At 42.9% G+C, this 20759-nt stretch overlaps 1 protein-coding gene across 12 annotated transcripts in view; it reads left to right on the top strand.

The window, feature by feature from the left end:
- Positions 1 to 847: 847 nt before the first annotated feature.
- The window catches only part of nrcama (neuronal cell adhesion molecule a), a 432442-nt gene continuing 412530 nt past the window's right edge, over positions 848 to 20759 (top strand). For 11 of the 12 annotated variants that reach the window (XM_073059018.1, XM_073059012.1, XM_073059020.1 and 8 more), the window contains exon 1: positions 1113 to 1409. The gene's annotated coding sequence lies outside the window, so the exon portion shown is untranslated. Of the gene's footprint in view, positions 866 to 1112; positions 1410 to 20759 lie in introns of those variants that run through there. The other variant, XM_073059008.1, reaches the window with a different exon arrangement.

The raw sequence follows: 20759 nt of genomic DNA on the forward strand, positions 1-20759 counted from the left end.
TTGCCCTTGAGTGATCCAGTCAGCATAGCATCAGAATCAAAGGGCATCTACTTAGAACAGAATAGGGAGGGAGGCAGTGTTGGAGGAATTTTTTTAGACAGAGCTGATGATGTTTAGAACGAGTGGGGTGGGGGGAGATTTCATTGAAACTTGCCGAATATTGAAAGGTGATGTGGAGAGGATGTTTCCAATAGTGAGGGAGTCTAGGACCACAGGGCACAGCCTCAGAATAGAAGGACATCCCTATAGAACAGATATGAAAAGGAATTTCTTTAGCCACAGGGAGATGAATCTGTGGAATTCGTTGCTACAGATAGTTGTGGAGGTCAAGTCAAATGTTACGGGGAGAAAGCATGAGGATGGGGTCGAGGGGAAAAATAAAGCAGTCATTATTGGATGCTAGTGAATACTTAATGGGCCGAATGGCCTAATGCTGCCTATATGTTTTAAGGTTTAGTAGGCCCTCCAGCCCAGCCAGTTTTTTCCCATCCACACCAATCCCATTTTATACTCTCCACATTCCCATCCAATTCCCTAAGTACTATCACTCACCTCCACACCTGGGCAATTCACAGCGGTCAGTTAACCTACACCGCCCCCTCCCCGGCACGACTTTGGGATGAGGGAAGAAATCGGATGGTCCAAGGGAGAACGTGCAAACTCCAGCCAGACAATGACAAAGGTCAGGGTCGAACTCTCGTCTCTGGACCTGCGGGGCAGTGACCGGCATGGATGAGCAAAGGGGATAACGATGGGCATCCGAGAATGAGGGACTGGGCAGGTGAGGTCGCCGGTGCCGAGGCGGATCACGTGGGCGAGGCAACTTACGACAGTCTAATACTCGGTGGAATGGGAAAAATAGAAGGTAAGGTACGGGTTTCCTTTAAAAAAAAACAAGTGTGTGATCCAAAAATGGCTGCTGGAATGGTGGGAACAAATTCTATGTTTGAAAAAGAACTGGATGAAAAAAACTTGGAAGAGTGTGATGTATATTTCGGATTGGCGGACAGTTCTCTGGCGCGGACAACAGGGAGCTGTCCACCCACTGGTCCCTGCAGGTCTAACTTCACATTTCATTGCCAGGTCGGTTTAATCCCGCCCCCTCGGAATGGCAGTGGGACTCTCGCGGGCGAGAGTGGAAGGCAGACTGCTCGGTGGAGCAGCCCGGCCGCTGGAGTCGCTGCGGTGAAGGAGCGCGGCGCCAGATAGAACCGCAGCGGCAACCGGGCTGCGGGCAAGACAAGGCAGCCCATTCCGCTCTCACTCCCCGCGTTTGCGCCGAAGCTTCTTTTTAAAGCATTCCCAACCGCGTCTCTCTCTCTCTCTCTCTCTCTCCTGCCTAGAAATTGCGGTTCAGAATTGACTTCTGCGTATTCCTTAGCAAGAAAACAGCTGGTCCATCGACCCCGGTGAGTGAGTATCTATCTTACTGATGGATCGCGATTCGTGTTTGTGCTCTTTGCTTGTTTTAATATTCTTGCAATAGATATTTGGAGATGGGGGAAAGCAAATTCCGCAGACAACTCTGCACTGGCTGGATATTTTCGTATAAATCCCATGGCAACCGCTGACGGCGACACTTTGTAATGGAAATCTCAGTGGAGATATATATTTTTTAAAAAGGGATTGCGCCCTGTAGATCGGCGCAAACGTGATATTTTCCGGCGTGGACAGTACCAAAGGAGCTCTCGTCTGCAAAAGATACGGAGTGCTTAAAAGAGAAAAAAAATTCTATCTATCGCGTCGCAGTCGTCTTCAATCATTACGCTCCGCTTAATCGCTTGAGTGCGCGCGCTCGGTCTTTTTATATATTGAAAAGAGACACAGCATAAAATAGATTGAAGGAATGTTATTCCGTTGTTATTACCTTCGCCCTTCTAGTCTTTTGATTTGTATGCAGAAGTGCTCCCGCAGGAGACGCTGATTATTTTCGTTGGGGTGTGTACACCCAGATGCACACGCATTCTGTGCACGAAGCGGTGTTGGGCGAAGGTGCGGTGAAAACGCAGCGGCAGGCGGCAACTGTAGATTCGAGGGGAGAGAGAAGGGGCAGGGGTATAGAAGAGTCACCGAACTCCCGACGGCCACATAGTGCTGGCGCGTCTCCCTCTTTCCTACCCGAAAACAATCGCTGTCGTGAGGTGGAAATAACAAACCCATCGCCCTTCCAACTACTAGAACTGTTATCCCCCATAGTTGCACATTTCAGCGCCAGTTTCAATTTACAACTGCCCCCACATTTCCCAGAACGAAGGAGAGTTTCCCCGTTAATCTAACTCTCCCTTCAGCCGGTCGAAGTGAATCGATCAAGTTAATTGAAAACACGCACACACGAACCCACTGTCTGCATGAGAAAGTTTGTGAAACCTTCCTCCTGATGGTGATCAGGGTAACGGATTTACTGGAATCGATCGCCTCAAATACTGTTCAAGGTCCCAGAGAAAAATGGACACGGGAGAAGCAGTGGTCGATGACTTGCCCAAAGGTCTGATTACTGCTGCTGTCATCGCGCCGATTCCACTGTGCCGACGCGCCGCGAGTACCGAGCACAACATTATCAGCTGAGCTGCCTTTCTTTGCATTGAAACATGGTAGAACAGGTGGAATGATCGGGGGGTGGAGGGAGTCATTGTTCGATGGCTTGTGCCAAGGGGCGTAGGAAGAGAGAGAGGTGACTAGTGTGACTCCTGTGGGTGATCAGCTCGGAGCTGGTGCCTCGCCATGTCTCTGCACAACCTTCCACCCCAACCACCCACACCCGTATTGACTTTGTTTTCTATGTCCATAATGTTAAATGTGAAAAATATGGGTTTAATTTTATTTTAGTTTCGGTTGTCAGTAACTGCAGTAAGGGTTTATAGTTTTGATTGTGGCCATTTTGTAAGCGTCGGAGAGTGTTCAATGTACCAGGTTTGGATCATTAGGTCTTGGCACCAGGGAAGATTGGAAATGACCATGCCTCCAGGGCATGGTTTGTATGATCAGAGTTTCCATATGTCTCTGTACGTGGATGATGTCAAATGGCTGGAAAATGTGAGTGCCCTGGTTTTCAAACACAACAGGTTTTCCAATGTATTGTAGATTCACTTAGCACAGAAGGACGCCATTTACAATCTGAATTATGCCCATGCTGACTCTGTGTAAGGGCTTTCCAGTCTGTCTTATGCCCCTCTTTTTTTCCCTCCCCGCAGCCCTGTGTGGATTGACTTTTCCAGGGCCACATTGAAAGGTTCATTACCCCTTGGACCAGTGCATATCAGAACCACAAAGTGAACCTCATAAGAGGATTGGTGTCTTAAGAAATACTTAGAAACTAAATTGCAGGAGACCTGACAGTGCAACCAGGGGGGCATGTGATGCATTGCTGCACGACCCAGTTCTAGATGCCATTTGTCCTCAGTGTTATTAGTCCTGATCTTCCAAGAATCTGTAAGGATATAATAGGGAGGCAGTTGTCACCCAGTGTCAGATAACACTAGGAAAACTAGTCTGGCAGTGGGCTGTAGATGGGGCAGCCTCATAATTAAGCTGATCTTGGATGTTTAGCTTCAAAATTTAAGTCAAAGCAATCTATTATTTTTTTTCAGTTGTTGACATTCATTTTTGGTAAAGGAACAGTTTCAATTCTCTGTCTGAAGTTGTGGTTATAATGCTTTAAATGTCTCTGTGCAGATGCAGTTAGACATCTCAATGCTTTAATGGAATTGGTTTCAGGAAAAGTATGTTCAGCAATACACTGAAAATACTGAAGGAACTCAGCAGGTCAGGCTGCACCGAGAGAAGGGAACAAACAATCGACATTTCAGGCTAAGAACCTTCATCGGGACTGAAGTGTCCAGCAAACAGTTTTTATTTTGCTTTGTGTGTTCTACTTGATTTGAGGGTACCACATTGTGGTGTCAGGGCACTGCACTCCGATGTTGTTGCATTGTGCAGGTAAATATTCCTGAAGACCTATTTCCCTCAGAGGTGAAATTAAAACCAAAACCAATGGAGCAGGTGGTCTCTGGCACCAAGGGCTCTGAGAGGAACTGAGGTAAACTGGGGCATTGAAGCGTCTGACCGTTGCAGGAGGAGGAGGAAGGTGTCATGATGTATATGGAAAAGAAGTAGAGACAAGCACAATTCAACAAGTTGAGATTGGAACATGAAGAGGATGCTTGGAAGCGTTGAAGGCAAGCAGGTTTCCAGCTTTAAAATCCTGCAATGTTATTCCACAGAAAAAAGGCCAGTTAATTCATCACTTCATCGCTGGTGCTTTTCTCCATATGTCAAGCAGTTTACTCCCACAACACCCCTTCTTCAAGCTGCAGTCTCATTCTTTAGAAGAGTATTCAGACTATGCATCAACAATGGTCTGTGATAGAGAATTTCACGTTCCAACCGCCCTCAATGTAATGAAGCTTTTTTTTTCTCACCGCCCTTCAATTCATTTTGTGGCTATCTTATTTTATCTTGTTTAAAAACTCTTGGAAGCAATCTTATTATAATTTACATTGCAAAAGGCTTCATAACCTCAAAGACCTCAATCAAGTTCCCACTTACACTTCTCAGCTTTAATGGAATCTGTCTTCACAACTGTAATTCCCCAGTGAGTTAATGCTGCATTTTGCCTGGCTTTTGTATCCTTTCTATAGTGGGGACCCAAAACTCTGTTGGATAGAATAAGAGAGAAATTTACAAAGAAACACAGCCTCTTGAAATTGCATACAGAAAATAATACATAATGCAAAGCAAGTGAGCAGCAATAATATGAATAATTGCAATGGAAGAAAACTTATTATACGATAGGAACACAATTAATTGATCTTATCTGTACATTCCCATTTTGTGATTGTGCTTAAATTAGCATTGTCTGGAATTCAAATGAACTTCTGCACATTATTGTTGGAATTTCTTACACATTCAGATACCTAATTAATGATTAATTGAAGATTTATTACATTTTTGAGAATTTTTATCTAGAAGTTTACTTAGCAAAAAATAGCAAACCCCCAAGTGTAATGAAATTATGATAACCTAAGATTATTTTAACAATTGTACAGTAGATTTTATTGATGGACTGAAATTTAGTCCATTTATATCAAGCATTTTCTTTTAGAATTCAGATCCATTAAAGGATTACTTAAGGTTGACATTTGATCCCAATACATTCTAGTGGCAGCCAGTTACAAACTGATATTTGTGTTTATTTGTAATAGTATTTAAACTTGTATTCACAACTTGGTAAAAAGGCTTGCCAAACACAAAATGAAAGTGAGAATCTTCCTGGTATTTTCATTGACTCAGTAATGGCAGGAAAAAAGACTAAAATGCATTACTACGCAGATTCTCTCTGTGTTATTAATGTCTTGCTTGTGGACACCCCATCCATGTAACAAGCATTTGGGAGACTGGTGGGATGGATCTGCAGGCAGTTTGTGCTGCGGGAATGGGGCTTGACCCAGTGCCTTCCCTTCTCCCAAACCACAGCAGTCGCGAGCTGGGTTGAGTGCAGCTCCGAGCACTGATCAGCCTATTCACTCACTCACTCACTCACTGAGGCCCGGCTGGTGACTGCTCTTCCCATGCTTGCATGCTCTCCTGTCACCTCTATTTCTTTGATTCTCTCCTACACTGTTTTTGTTCATTTTTTGACTCGTGAACAGTTCATATGACAAAGAGTCATCAGGAATGGAATCTTGTTGTAGCCTGGGGTTTGCCTGTATTCAGGTGTTACAGTGATGCAGCAGTTAGGGCCACTGCCTCATAAACCTAGAGACCTGGGTTCGATCCTGACCTCTTGCAGTCAGGGTGGAATTTGCATGAATTTCCTGTCACAATCTGGGATTTGCCCAGATGCCATGGCTTCCCATCTTCTTAAAAAGTGCTGGTAGTCTAATTCTGTCCTGTAAATAAAGGGAGTTGATGGCAAGGTGGGACAGAATGTGTTTGAGGGCCGCAGAGGAAATGGAAGGAAAGCAGGCTGATGGGGGTTATTCAGTTTGGAGCCAGCATGGAATTGGGCAGCTGAATGGCTGCATGTTTAAAAGTGACTGTAAATTTAACATGGTGTTTGATACTGAGCACTATGGTTGTGGATGGTTCGGAAGAAACCTTTCACTTCTGAGAACTGCATCCGGTTACTCATCAACACAAGAGATTCTACAAAATCCAGAGCAACAGTGAAATAGAGGAAGAGGGAATAATGATGCTTTAGGCCCAGACCTTCAATGAGAACTTCTCCATTGTTTGTTCCTCTCCATGGATTCTCCCTGACCTGCTGAGTTCCTGAAGCATTTTGTGTGTGTTGCTCTGGATTTCCAGCATCTGCTGAATCTCTTGAGGAGTAAGGGGCTGCACCTGCCTATCACCTCCCTCTGGTGCCCCTCCTCCTTTCCTTTCTCCCATGATCTACTCTCCTCTCCTGTCAAATCCCACCCACCTACCTTCCTCCTCACCTGGTTTCACTTATCACCTTATAGCTTGTACTCCTTTTCCTCACCCACCACCTTATTCTGGTTTCTTAATCCTTCCTTTCCAGTCCTGTTAATCAGCTGTTTATTCCTTTCCATATACACTGCCAAACCTGCTGAGTTCCTCCAGCTTTTTGTGAGAATTCAATTGCTGTCTAGATGGTAGGATGGACAATTTCTCCTTTATGAATCAGGAAGGACAGTCTGTGTTCACTTGGTATGATCCCACTGCACTGAGCATTGGGGTGTGAGATCATGAGGGAATGGAAGATTGTTACATTGGTAGAATAGATTTATCCTTCTGTAGGAGGGATTAATAGTAGGATAAAGCTGCCTCGGATTCAAAATGTAACAGGTAGCCATAGTGATTGTATTTAAAATGGATGTGTGTTAATTGCCTGGCACAAATGAGTACAGGATCAAAACTATTTTTTCATTATGATCTTTGGTTATAATTTTTTTCATTATGATCTGCATTTGAATCCTGTGACTGTCCTGAAATTCTGCTCTTCTGCTGGCCAGAGGTGAATCAGAAAGGTTCCAGTCCAGGACAGGGACCCGTTCCTGTTTGCCGGGCTGGAAGTAGGATCCACATCTTTTAGAATGTCAGGCATGTGTCGCCTCAGACCACAGCTGGAACACCGTCAGCTGGAAGATCTGTGAAGTCAGTCAGTGTTCACGTGTGGCTTTGAGAGGGCAGTAGGAGGGAAAGAAGAATGAAAAGAACCAGAAAAAATTTCATTTAATGCTGTATGAATTGTTTAAAATTTAAGCATATCGAGGAAGAATCTATTATTGCATGTATTTGGCCTTGGATAAATTCCAAAGTGTACGTGGCACTGTTCTTCAGGGAGATGGTGTCTTAGTTTAGTGGGACTGCAAGAGGGATCAAAACTAACAGGATTTATGTAGTGCACCAAATGAAAATAAGCACAGACTTTCCATTAGTGTAAGGGATAGATCGCAAGTCCTCATGGTGTTTCCAGTCCGGTGCTGCGCTGCACATATAGGAGCTTGCTGTTCGTATCTGCCCAATTTCCTTTTTGGAAAACAGTCCTGATGGCCACTTCATTTGGTATAAGGAATGGAGCCTGATGTGATCTTCTGCTGCTGCTGACCTTGCAGTGGATGGGCTACGTGTTGTGCATTGCACACCACTGTTGTAACACGTGGTTATTTGAGTTACTTTTGCCTTCCTGTCGGCTCTTATCATTCTGGCCATTCTCCTCTGACTTCTCTCGTTAACAAGGCGTTTCCACCCACAGAACTGCCACTCAGTAGATTATTTTTTTTTTGTTTTTCACACCATTCTCTGTAAACTCTGGAGATTGTCGTGTGTGAAAATCCCAGGAGATCAGTAGTCTCTGAGATGCTCACACCACCCCATTTGGTGTCAACAATCATTCCATGGTAAAAGTCAACTTCGATCACATTTCTTCCCCTTTGTGATGTTCGGTCTGAACAACAACTAAACCACTGGACCATGTTAATTATTTATTTAGAGATGCTGCACAGAACAGGCCCTTTTGGCCCAACATGCCTTGTGCCACCCAGCAACCCATCTAGTTAACCCTAGTCTAATCACAGGACAATTTACAATGACCAGTTAACCTACCAGTATGTCTTCGGGCTGTGGGAGGAAACTGGAACAATGCATTGAGTGCTGCCACATGATTGGCTGATTAGATATTTTCATTAATGAGCTGGTTACCTGATAAAGTAGCCCCGAGTGTATGTTCTGCATGGCAATGTGTAATCTGTTTTGTTTTCGTTACTAAACTGTTCACACTTTGTGAAGATACAGACTCTTAGAAAATCAAATCAAGTGTTGATGGACAGTGTTGTCATTTCTCGGTTTTTTGATCCTGGGTGGAATGGTCCTTGGCAGACACCGCTGCGTGAAACCAGTGTGAGTGTGTCGCTGTGGTAAGGGTAATCCAAGACCTATGAAATTTGAGGTTAGCCTCCACTGTAGTTTACCAAGAGGTTAGTTCTAATCCCATGATAGATCACTGATGGTGGGTCTCTGGTGTGATTAACCAGGGCATCATTCAAGGCAATGTGTCCAAAGCAGTTACCTGGTCCTTGTCATTATGGTCAGCTCCACACTTTATAATGGACCTCTATGTCAGTAATGATCTCTCTGCAGCAAACATGAGAGAGACATGTGGATAAGTGCTTGCAGCTTCTTGCCCCAGGAGCGGCCAGCAGCTCTGGGATCCCAGATTTGTCTAATGCCCATTATCTGCCTCTGGCTCTCCTCCGTCCCTATCTTTGATGCTCATCTGTCCTCTTCCTTCAGCCCCTTACCTCATCCACCTTAACCCCTCTCACCTTCTTACTTGTCAGCTTGTGCTCCTTCACTTCCCTTCTCCCCACCACCTTGTTCTGGTTTCTGCCCCCTTCCTTTTCCGGTCCTGATGAAGGACCTTAGCCTGAAACATTGACAGTTTATTCCTCTCCACAAATGCTACCTGACTTGCTGAGTTCTTTCAGCATTTTGTGTGTGTGTTGCTCAAGATTTCCAGTATCAGCATTTTAGAAATACAAGATTCTGCAGGTCTGGCAGGGTCTGTGGAGAGCGAAGCATTATAAATGTTTCAGATCCAAGATCTTCCATCAGACCTGAAACATTAAATCTGACTTTCTTTCCACAGATGCTGCCTGACTTGCTGAATGTTTGATGTTTTCTGTCTTCATTTCAAATTTCTAGCATTGGGGTGATTTGGACTTTCAAGTTTATGTTGAGTGGTTTCTTTCATGGAGGAATGACTGAGGTTCCAATTGAATTTTCACCTTGCTGCTTCTACAAGTTGCAGATGAGGTTCATGAATGATTTTGCTTCACCAATATTGTTACCTACCATTTGCACTTCATTGAGATGGGGTGCAGATATCCTCAGCGGGTCTTCATTTTTGTTCCACCCAGTTTGCTTCTGGGCAAAATCGGAGTTCATTCTGCATTAATTAAACTTCAGGGATCTCCCTGAATAACCATGTGCACAAAAACAAGATCTGGACTGTGGGTAGAGCACAGGAACAGGCCTTTTGGCCCACAAGGTCTGTGCCAACTATGGATGCCCAACATGAATGACCAGGATTACTAACAGAGATGTGAGACTGCAGATGCTGGTATCCGGAGAGAAAGTCTGTTCTGATGCAGGCTCTCAACCAAAATACTGCGCGTCCCTTTGCCTCCTCGGATGCTACCTTCAGCTGTTTTTTGCTAATGGTTTTTAATAAACTAAAAAGAAGGAACTTGCAACTATGTAATGCTTTTCATGAGGTCACTATGCCTCAAGGTACTTGACAATCAATAAGCTGTATTTTTTGCAGCTTCATCAGTGTATTAAATCAGTTAGATTCCACTAAAAATCACCATGAGCTATATATAATGGACCAGTTCAAATCAAGATTGTTTATTATAATGTTCCGTACACCGAGTGTGAAGGAGAACAAAATGATTACTCTTCCTGATCTGATGCAGCATTAAAAAACACAATAAGCATAAAGAACACAATTTTAAAAATCTCAATAAATATACACTCTGTGGCTACTTTATTAGGTACCTCCTATACCTAAAGTGGCCACTGAGTATGCTAGTGGTCTTCTGCTGCTGTAGAACATCCTCTTCAAGGTTCGACATGTTGTGTATTCAGTGATGATCTTCTGCACACAGTTGTAATGTAGTTATTTAAGTTACTGTTGCCTTCCCATCGGCTTGAACCAGTCTGGCCATCCTCCTCCAACCTCTCTCATTCGCAAGGTGTTTTCCCTCACAGAACTGCCGCTCACTAGATGCTTCTCTGGTTTCCATGCCATTCTCTGTGTAAGCTCTGGAGACTGTTGTGCATGAAGATCCCAGGAGATTATTTTCTGAGACATTCAAAACCACCCCATCTGGCACCAACAGTCATTCCACGGTCAAAGTCACTTCGATCACATTTCTTCCCCATTCTAATGTTTGTTCTGAACAACAACAACTGAACCTCTTGACCGTATCTGCAATGCTTTTATGCATCCATTTCTGCCTTGTGATTGGCTAATTGGATATTTGCTTTAATGAGCAAATGTATCTAATAAAGTGGCCACTGAGTTTAAATACAGTATAAAAGCAATCCTGTAAAACATAATGTACAGCTTTTAAATGCTAGACTGATTGTGTGTACGTAAAGTGATGCTAGATGATATGTATGTAGTGGTGGAGGGTTGGGTTAAGTAAGTGAAGATGATCCAATTATTTCAGTTTAGTGCAGTGGGGAAAGCAAAATCATGTATCCTGTTATGGGTGAGGTAACTGCTGAATGTGCAAACATTAGAATTGGACTCATTACACATAGAAGTTTAGTAAAATGGGAGGTAATTTCATTGGGCTATACCAGATTCAGAGGGTTTATGGTAGGGTATATGCAGAGGAACTGGTTGCCCAAGATGAAGGGTTCAAAGTTAGGGATGCAATCATACCATTTTTTTTTTAAGATTTAAAAATTAGCTTTGTTAAATGTACAATGAAACATGCAGTGAAATGCACTATCTTCATCAATGACCAGCACAGTCCAAGGGTGTGCTGGGGGCAGCCCGCAAATGTTGCCATGCCTCCAGCACCTCACTTACTAACCCTATCTCGTACGTCTTTGGAATATGGGAAGAAACTGGAGCATCCGGAGGAAACTCACAGGGAGAACATTCAAACTTCCTACAGACAGTGGCGGGAATTGAACCCTGTTCGCTGGCGCTGTGAAGTGTTGTGTTAGCCACTAGCCCCTATAAAGGAAAGCTCGGACATTTAGGACTTGCAATGAGGAGAGGGCTGTCAATTTTTGGGACTTTCTATCTGTAAGGCTTGCTCTCAGTCCTACAGTTGGATATACAGTATTATTCTCAGTTCTACAGTTGGATATACAGTATTACAGCTGTAGATTTCTAGAATGGCCTCCAAACGTATTACCTCATTGAAAAATTGGCATTTCGAGCAATGCAGCTCTTCCCAATACTGCACTAGAGTCTAGGGCTTCTGTCTTAAGTGAGGGTATTACCTCTGAGCCAAGGCTGAGGGAGGTTGCAATCACTGGTTATACCACCCAACTTCATCCTGTCACTGCTCAGACCTGATAGAACAGATGCAGAAATTGCACTATTCTTGATGGTTGTGTTAGTGAACTGGTTTGCGATTTAGAATGTCCTGTTAAAACATAGAAGATGTTACTCAGGAGTGCGGTGGGAGCATGGCCAATAGCAGATTTCCAAGTTATTATTTTCTCAGCAGGGACCACCACAGGAAACAGGAGAATGTTCCTCATGCTCAGTACCTTGCGCATCAAGTGCAAGTTCATCAACAGCAGACTGCTTACTCATCTCATGACTGTTTGTGACATTGTGTTGTTACATATTAGTTGCTCTGTGTGTTTACTTAACAGTCAGTGATTCCAGAGAGAATTCAGTGTGTGCAGGGCCCTTGAGATGTTGCTGTGTTATAACAACATTACTTGCATTTGTAAAAAGTCACTTACAGCATTTTAAGAAGTATGTACTTTGAATGTCACAGTGGTATTAGTTTTATGATTAAATATTCTTCTGTGGCTGCTTTGTTTCAAATTAGTGGGATCCAACATTCCTTTTTACTTTGTCTTGATCTTAGCTAGGTTGGAGCAGTAAGGTATCACAATTCCAGGACATAAAGAAGGTAGTAATCAGGCAGGGTTTGCCACTGTGATCCTGAAGTTGCACATCAGTGAGGTATGAGTGCTTGTGGAACAATCCCAGGAAGACTGGGGGTGGGGGTGGTGGTGTGGTGAAAGGATTCAAAAAGAAATGCGCTGAGATGGATAAATCACGGATAGGGAAGTGCAAAAACAAACTAAAGATGCTGGAAATCAAAATTTAAAAACAAACAAAATTTGCTGAGAATACTTTGAAAATCTGCTGGAGGAACTCAGCAGGCCAATCAGCATTTGTGGGCAGAGGGACGTCAGCATTTCGGCTCGTCACTGAATATTGAATATCCACAGTTCCTCCAGTGGTTTGATTTTTTAAAATCCTTATTTCAGTGTCAGCAGTCCCTCATGTCTCTGTGCAGAGAGAAGCTGTGTTAACTTTTCAGCTCAAACAAAATGTTATTGACCTGAAGCATCAACTCTGTTTCTCTCTCCACAGAGACTGCCTGACATGCCAAGTGTTTCCAGCACTGTTGTTTGTGCTTCTTCATGATCTTCCCTTGGGGAACATTGTGAAGTAATGGATGGTCTCCAGGGTTGGTATACATCTTGATGGACTGTAATAGAAAAGCACAGTGGTGCTTTTAATAATACTGATGTCTCACTGTTCCACAGACCTAGGTTCAATCCTGTCCTGGGGATTGGCTGGCTGTGTGGAATTTGCATATTCTCTGTGTAACATTCTCACATGTCTCAAAGACACGCAAGTTGGTAGAGCCTTAAATTGTCCCTATTGCATAGGTGAGTGGTAGAAGGTAGGGATGCAATAAAATAGGATTAGTTTAAATGGGTGCTTGATAGCACAGATTTGGTGGGCTGAAGGGTCTCTTTCCATGCTGCATGCCTCTCTGAGATAGTCCTTCAAAGGCTGAACCACTTCTGTGCCAGTTAGTCCTGGAACGTGCCAGGGTTTGGCACAACCCATAAGATTAAAGGTACTGGTGGGTTAGGGAATGTGCACTCATTGGATATACTGGGCAGAGATTGAGTCTGAGCTGTGGCCTCTGGTTACACTCGTGGACTAACTACACTCATCTGAGGGCTCCCCCACCATCGCCCCAGTCTCCTTGGGACAGTTCCACAAGCATTCATACCTCACTTGTGTGCAATCTCAGGATCACAGTAGATCTTTGTCCAATGTATCAGAGGTAGCTACACCAAGATTTCAGTTCATTCACGAGCTGAGGTAAGGCCCTGGCCAACCTCAGAAGTAGCGAGCAAGTTGAGTAGATAGGGAAAGATTCCACGTGCTCTCACCTTTAACCAGTGCACATACCAATGGGTGACTGAATCATCCTGCCATGTTTACCTGTGGAAATTACTGCAAAGCAAAGGTTAAATTGGTGTGCTAACAGAAAACAAAGACATCGTACAGCCTTTTCTGTGTGTTGAATTTCAGTAAACAAGCTGTCAAGATGATAAGTGGACAGAGTTGGTGTGCAGACGTAGTGCAGTCACCCAGGATGAACACAGCCCTTGGAAGCCTAATTCTTGTACAGCCAACTTGTTGGATCCTGGGAACCAAACATACCAAGACCAGATAAAGATGCAAACAAAGAATTCTAGGGCAATGCTTACTATTGGACAGTTATTTTAACCTCATATTATTGGCCTTCAATACATAAATTTCATTAGTTATCAACACTTGAAATGTATATTATGTTTGATACTTAAATATGCAAATGATGGGAATCAGAAGTGCACGAAGTTTCTATTGGATGAATATTTGTATACAACTAGTTAATTTCTGCATAAAAATGGCATTTTGTTGTTTGGACTACAGAATAATTTGGTGACAGGGGCCATGCTGTTCTCTTTGTGCACAGTTAAGTAAGTGTGATTGAGGAACGAGTGCAAGCTGTCATTGTCCAGTTAATCAGTGGCGACGCAACTGTTTTTCTGTCCATGTAACACTGAAATTCACAGAATAAGTGATTACTAGGTTAATTTCTTCCATGGTTTCATAACTAGCTCTAGCTCTTGATGGTTGGATCCAGGAATGAAGAAGGAGGGGAAATGTCCACAACCTAATATGGCAGTGGTAATATCTTCCACTGTCCGGAGGGTAGGTGAATCTATGTTTGTGATTTCTGTGGTTACAGTGTTTACAGAGAGAGAAATGCAGAATGATTTTCCATTGATTGGAGGGGAAAGGGGAATAGATCGGCAGACCACAGGGCTTGAGATATTCTGAATCACCGCTGTATTCCCACATCTAAGTCTCAGTTACCTCAAGATAAGAGTGCTAAGCCAAGCTGTTTGGCCACAGATTATGGAGCTGGATTTGGGATCACTCTTTGCTTTGACGTATTGCTTCTATTCCTCTCTCTTCAGATACTGTCTGACCGCTGAGTGCTTCCAGAATGTTGTGTTTTTATTTCAGATCCCTGGTGAATGCCTTCATTGTCTTGCTAGTTCTGGGATAATGAGTCCAGGAGGCCAGTTAAACTACTGACTGTTGCTCCAGTGTAAAGTTTGAAGCTGTCAGAGATGGCTTGCTGCTGTGAATCAATGTTCCTCGTGTTCCCTCTAATTTTTTTTTACAGCTGCGCGGACCAAACATTGCTCTGAACAGGAAATTTTTACTTGACCTGAAAACTGTGTGGCATGTGAAATGTTTTATTTGTAATATGCATACTATGAATGTTTAGAATGAAAATTGAAAAATCAAGTACTTTTGATTTTATTCGTTAATTGAATGGTACAATGAAATAGAGTACAACATAGAAAATCTTTCACGTTTTGTAAAGCTTTTTCCGTTTGTCTTTATTTGAGCTGTGCAGCAACAAAGACTTTGTGTGCAGGAGCATTTCAGTTACTGGCTGACCATTCATCCATGTGGCTTAGAGGGAACAGTGCTTCGAATATATTTTGAATAGCTCAATCTATAGAATTCTAATTCTGCTATGAAAGTAAAATTTAAAAAAAAAAAGCACAAATGTTAGAAACCCAAAATAAAACATAGAAAGAAATACAGCTATGGACAGAAACAGGCCCTTCTGCCCACTGTACCCATGCTGACCGCCAAGTACTCACATGTACTGATCCCGTTAACCAGCACACTGTCCAATGCCTTCTGTGCTTTGTCTCGATTCCCAAGTTGCTGAAAGTGCTCAACAGGTCAGACAACAGGACACAACATTCTGGAAGCACTCAGCAGTCAGACAGCATCTGTAGAGAGAGGAATAGAGTCAATGATTCAAAGCAAAGAGTGATCCCAAATCCAGTTCCATGACTTGCATAGAAAGGCAAGAATCTGTGGCCAAACAGCTTGGTTTAACACTCTATGGAAAGAGAGAAAGAGTTAATAGTTCAGGTTAAAAAATGTGCATTCCTTTCTAATTTGAATAAAATAGACACGATTATCAGTACACATAGCTTTTTGCATTAATAATACCAAAAGGCTGGGGATTTTTCAAGACACTTAATGCTCAGATGGTACCATGATCCAGGCAGTGAAATGGTTTTGTTGCAGAACAGCACTCCTGAGTACATGGAAAATGATTCAAAAACACATTTCTATTTCTACAAATCACAATTCACTTAATTAAATTACTGCAAGGAAAATAGAAATGGTCTTGGAAATGGTGACCAAACATAACAGATTGTTATTGAATACCATCTGCTGCCTCTGTCTGACTAGGCTTTCTGGGACCTGAAATATACAACAACCTGACTGACACTGATTTGCCATTTGAAATGCTGATTGGTGCATTTACAGAGAACTACCATGACACAGCCCATTAAAGGTAAATTGTGACCTCAACCAAAGCTTTGGATTTGCAGGCAGAGCAAATCTGACCTGGCAGTTATTTTCTGTGACTAATTTAGGAAAGCTCAGAAAGAGATATAAGAGTAGGCCACTCAGCTTACCAAACTGCTCTAGCATTCTATATAGTAATGGCTGCTGCTTATTCTCTTATTTTCCCCATTCTCTCCTGCACCCTTTGATTTATTTTGTGATAAGAAATCCTATTCTCTTAAATCCACACAACAGCTTGGCTTTCATTGTCTTCTGTGCCACAGAATCCCACAGCTTCACCCCCTCAGAATTTTTCTTGTCATATCTCAGTCTCAAATAGGTTATCTCATTTTCTGAGATGTGATCCCTGCTTCATGGCCTCCCAGCCAGAGAGAATATTTCAGAAGATTACATCTCATTCTTCAAAAATCTAGTGAATGAAGGTCTAGTTAACCTAAACCCTTTGCATGCAACAGGCCTTCAATCTCAGGAATTAGCCTAATGAACCTTAGTTTTCCTCCTCAATGGGCAAGAAAACAGCAGATAAAATTGAACACTGTGCAGTTAACAGTGTTAACCTGTCTGACCTTATGCTTGAAGGAGAGTTGTTGATAAAGCAACTGGAGAAGAGCTGAGTTGAGGAAACTGCTGCAATTGTGGATCTGGGATAATTGACTTTTGGCAATCAGAACCATCCTCCTTTATTCAGTGTGTTACTCCAGCATCTTCCCCTTGATTCCCATTCTATCAATTGCTGCTTTAATCTCTAGGGCAGTCATTGTCATGGCACCGTGTTTGGTAGTCATCTGATATATAATGTTTGTGTTCCTAGTTTTTCATAGCAATTGACTTATATTAGTGAGTCCTCAACAGGCCAAAACAAGATAGACCAGATCTGGAAAGTAAATTTGCTTTTGCAACACTGAGATTTTTAACTTTTAAAGTGGGATCTCACTTTGATATTCATACATTATGTTTCTCTAATTTTGATTTAGTTCAGTTTACCTGTGGCAGAAGTGAGCCAACTGATGGTCCAGTTGGTCTCACAGTCCATGGTTTGACAGAGGGAATCATCAGCCATTTCACTGTTCATTCATTGTTCAATCAAGAGTGTCAATCACTGTTCATTATCCCTGACTCAGGGACTCTGCGAATGTGGATTTCTGATCTACTCAGTGTCAATGTACACTATTGTGGCCACTTTATGTGGTATATCTGCTTGTTAATGCAAATATCTAATCAGCCTGGATAAGAGAGTATCAGTTATAAGGATAGGTTAGACAAACTTGAACTGTTTTCCATAGACCATAAGACATAGGAGCAGAATTAAGCCACTTGGTCCATTGAGTCTGCTCCACCATTCAATCATGGCTGATCGTGTTTTTTTTCCCTTCTCAGCTCCACTCTCCCCGGTCTTCTCCCTGTGAACCCTTGATGCTGTGGTCAATCGAGAACCTATCAATCTTTGCCTTAAATGCACCCAATGACCTGGCCTCCACAGCTGCCTGCGGTACCAAATTCCACAAATTCACCACCCTCTGGCTAAAGAAATTTCTCCATATCGCTGTTTAAATGGACACCTGAGGCTGTGCCCTCTTGTCTTGGACTTGCCCCACCACGAGAAATATCCTTTCCACATCTACTCTCTCTAGGACTTTCAACATTTGAAAGGTTTTAATGAGATCGCCCTCATTCTTCTAAATTTCAGCAAGTACAAACTACTTGGGCCTAGAGAAGAGCCTCGGCATCACATCCCTGCTCTTGTATTCTAAATCTCTTGAAATGAACGCTAACCTTGCATTTGCCTTCCTCACTACTGACTCAACATGCAGGTTAACCTTTAGAGTGTTCTGCACAAGGATTCCCAAGTCCCTTTTGCATCACAAAGTTTTGGCTTTTCTACTCGTTTAGAAAATAGTCTGCACATTTATTTCTTCTACCAAAGTACATGACCATGCATTTTCCAACATTATTTCATTTGCCACTTTCTTGCCCATTCTCCTCGTATGTCTAAGTCCTTCTGCGGTTTTCCTCCATTAAACCTCGTATCATCTGCAAACATGGCAACAAAGCCATTTTTAGCATCATCAAAATCTTTGATGTACAGCACAAATAGAAGCGGTCCCAATACCGACCCCTGTGGAACACCACTAGTCACTGGCAGCCAACCAGAAAAGAAACCTTTTATTCCCACTTGCTCTCTCCTACCAAGTAGCCAATGGTCTAATGATACTAGTAGCTTTCCTGTAATACCATGGGCTCTTAACTTGGTAAACAGCCTCATGTGTGGCACATTATCAAAGGGCTTCTGAAAGTCCAAATAAATAACATTCACTGCATCCCCTTTATCTATCCAACTTGTAATCTCCTCAAAGAATTCCCACTGGTTTGTCAAGCAAGATTTTCCTATAAGGAAACATTGCTGACTTTGTCCTATCTTGCCCTAAGTCACCAAGTACTCCATAACCTCATCCTTAACATCATCTTTCCAATCACTGAGGCCAGGCTAACTGGTCTATATTTCCTTTCTGCAACCTCCCTCCTTTCTTAAAGAGTAGAATGACATTTGCAATTTTCCAGTCCTCAGGAACCATGCCAGAGTCTAGTGATTTTTGAAAGATCATTACTAATATCTCCACAATATGTACTGCTATCTCATTCAGAACTGTAGGATTCACTTTGTCTGGACTGGGTGAGTTGTGTACCCTTGGGTCTTTCAGCTTTTTGCACACCTCCCTTGTAATAGTAACTGCACTCACTTCTCTTCCCTCACGCCCTTCAACATCTGGCACACTATTAGTGTCTTCCACAGTGATGACTGATGCAAAGTTCATCTACCATCTCCTTGTGGCCTGTTATTATTTCCCCGGACTCAGTTTCTAGCGGTCCTATATCCACTCTCATCTCTTTTATTTTTTCTGTCTACCTTACTATTGTTTGCTAGCTTGCTTTCATATTTCATGTCCCTCTTAATGATTCAGTTTTTTTTTTCTGTAGGTTTTTAAAAGCTTCCCAATCCTCTGTCTTCCCTCTAATTTTTGCTTTATTGTATGCCCTCTTTTTTTGTTTTTTGTATTAGCTTTGGTGTTAGTCAGCCATGGTTGTACTATTTTGCCATTTGAGTATTTCTTTGATTTGGAATACACCTTCCTCAATTTTCCCAGAAACTCAAGCCATTGCTGCTCTGCTGTTATCCCTGTCAGCATCTCCTTCCAATTTACTTTGGCCAATTCCTCTCTCATACCACTGTAATTTCCTTTACTTCACTGAAATATGGCCATGATCAGACTTTCCTTCCTTTTCTTCCAATCAAATTTTAAGTTGAGCTCAATCATATTGTGATCACTGCTTCCCAAGGGTTCATTTATCTTAATTTCCCTAATCACCTCCAATTCATTACTTAACACCCAATCCAGTATAGCTGATCCTCTGATAGGCTCAATGACAAACTGCTCTAAAAAGTCATCTCATAGGCATTCAACCAATTCACTATCTTGAGATCCTTTACCAACCTGATTTTCTCAATCTACTTGCATGTTAATATCTCCCATGTTTATCATAACATTGCCCTTTTAACATGCCTTTTCGATTTCCGGTTGTAATCTGTAGTCCACAACCCAGCTACTGTTTGGAGGTCTGCATATAACTGCCATCCGTGTCCTTTTACTCTTGCTGTTTCTTAACTCAACCCACAAGGACTCAACATTTCCTGATCCTAGGTCACATCTTTCTAATGATTTGATGCCATTCTTTACCAGCAGAGCCATGCCAGCCCCTCTACCTACCTTCCTATCCCTCCAATATAATGTGTAACTTCGAACATTCAGCTCCCAACTACAGCCATCCTTCAGCCATGATTTAGTGATGGCCACAACATCATACTCAACAATCTGTAGAAGTGCAACAAGGTCATCCACCTTATTTCTTGTACTCCATGCACTGAGATATGATACTTGGAATACTGTATCTGCTACCCTTTTTGATTCTGCATCCCTAATGCACTGATGCTCACTCTGCTGGCTGCAATTTTGTCCTTTCATTTGCCAGCCCTTCCTAACAGTCTGACTGCATGCTACCTTTGCTTTTTTACCATCTGTCCTATCCCGAGTCCCTCCACTCCGGTTCCCATCACTCTGCCAAATTAGTTTAAACCCTCCCCAACAGCTCTAACAAATCTGTCCGCAAGAAAATTGGTCCCCCTCAGGTTCAGGTGCAACCCGTCCCTTTTGTGCAGGTCATACCTCCCCTAGAAGAGATCCCAATGATCCACGAACCTGAAGCCCTGCCCATCCATCAGGTTTGCAGCCACACATTTATCTACCAAATCATCCTATTTCTACCCTCACTGGCACAGGTCATAATGCTGAAATTACTACCCTGGAGGTCCTGCTTTCCAGCTTTCTGTCTAGCTCTCTAAATACTCTCTTCATGACCTCCTTACTTTTCCTTCCTATGTCATTGGTACCAATATGTACCAAACCATCTGGCTGCTCTCCCTCCCCTTCAAAAATGTTGTGGATGCAATCTGAGACGTCCCTGACCCTGGCAACTGGGAGGTAACATACCATCTGGGTGTCCCGTTCACGACCACAGAATCTCCTGTCTGTTCCTCTGACTTTTGAGTCCCCTGTCACTATCACTCTCCTCTTTTCCCTCTTTCCCTTCTACACCACAGATCCATTCTCAGTGTCAGTCACTTGATCTCCATGGTATTTCCCGGGAGGTCATCCCCCACAACAGTATCCAAAATGGTATAGTTATTACTGAGGGGAATGGCCAGAGGGGTGCTCTGTGCTAACTGCCTATTCACCGTCCCACTCCTGACAGTCACCCTGCTACCTGCCTCCTA

Source organism: Hemitrygon akajei, chromosome 10 (genome assembly GCF_048418815.1).
Source record: "Hemitrygon akajei chromosome 10, sHemAka1.3, whole genome shotgun sequence".
Classification (NCBI taxonomy): domain Eukaryota; kingdom Metazoa; phylum Chordata; class Chondrichthyes; order Myliobatiformes; family Dasyatidae; genus Hemitrygon; species Hemitrygon akajei.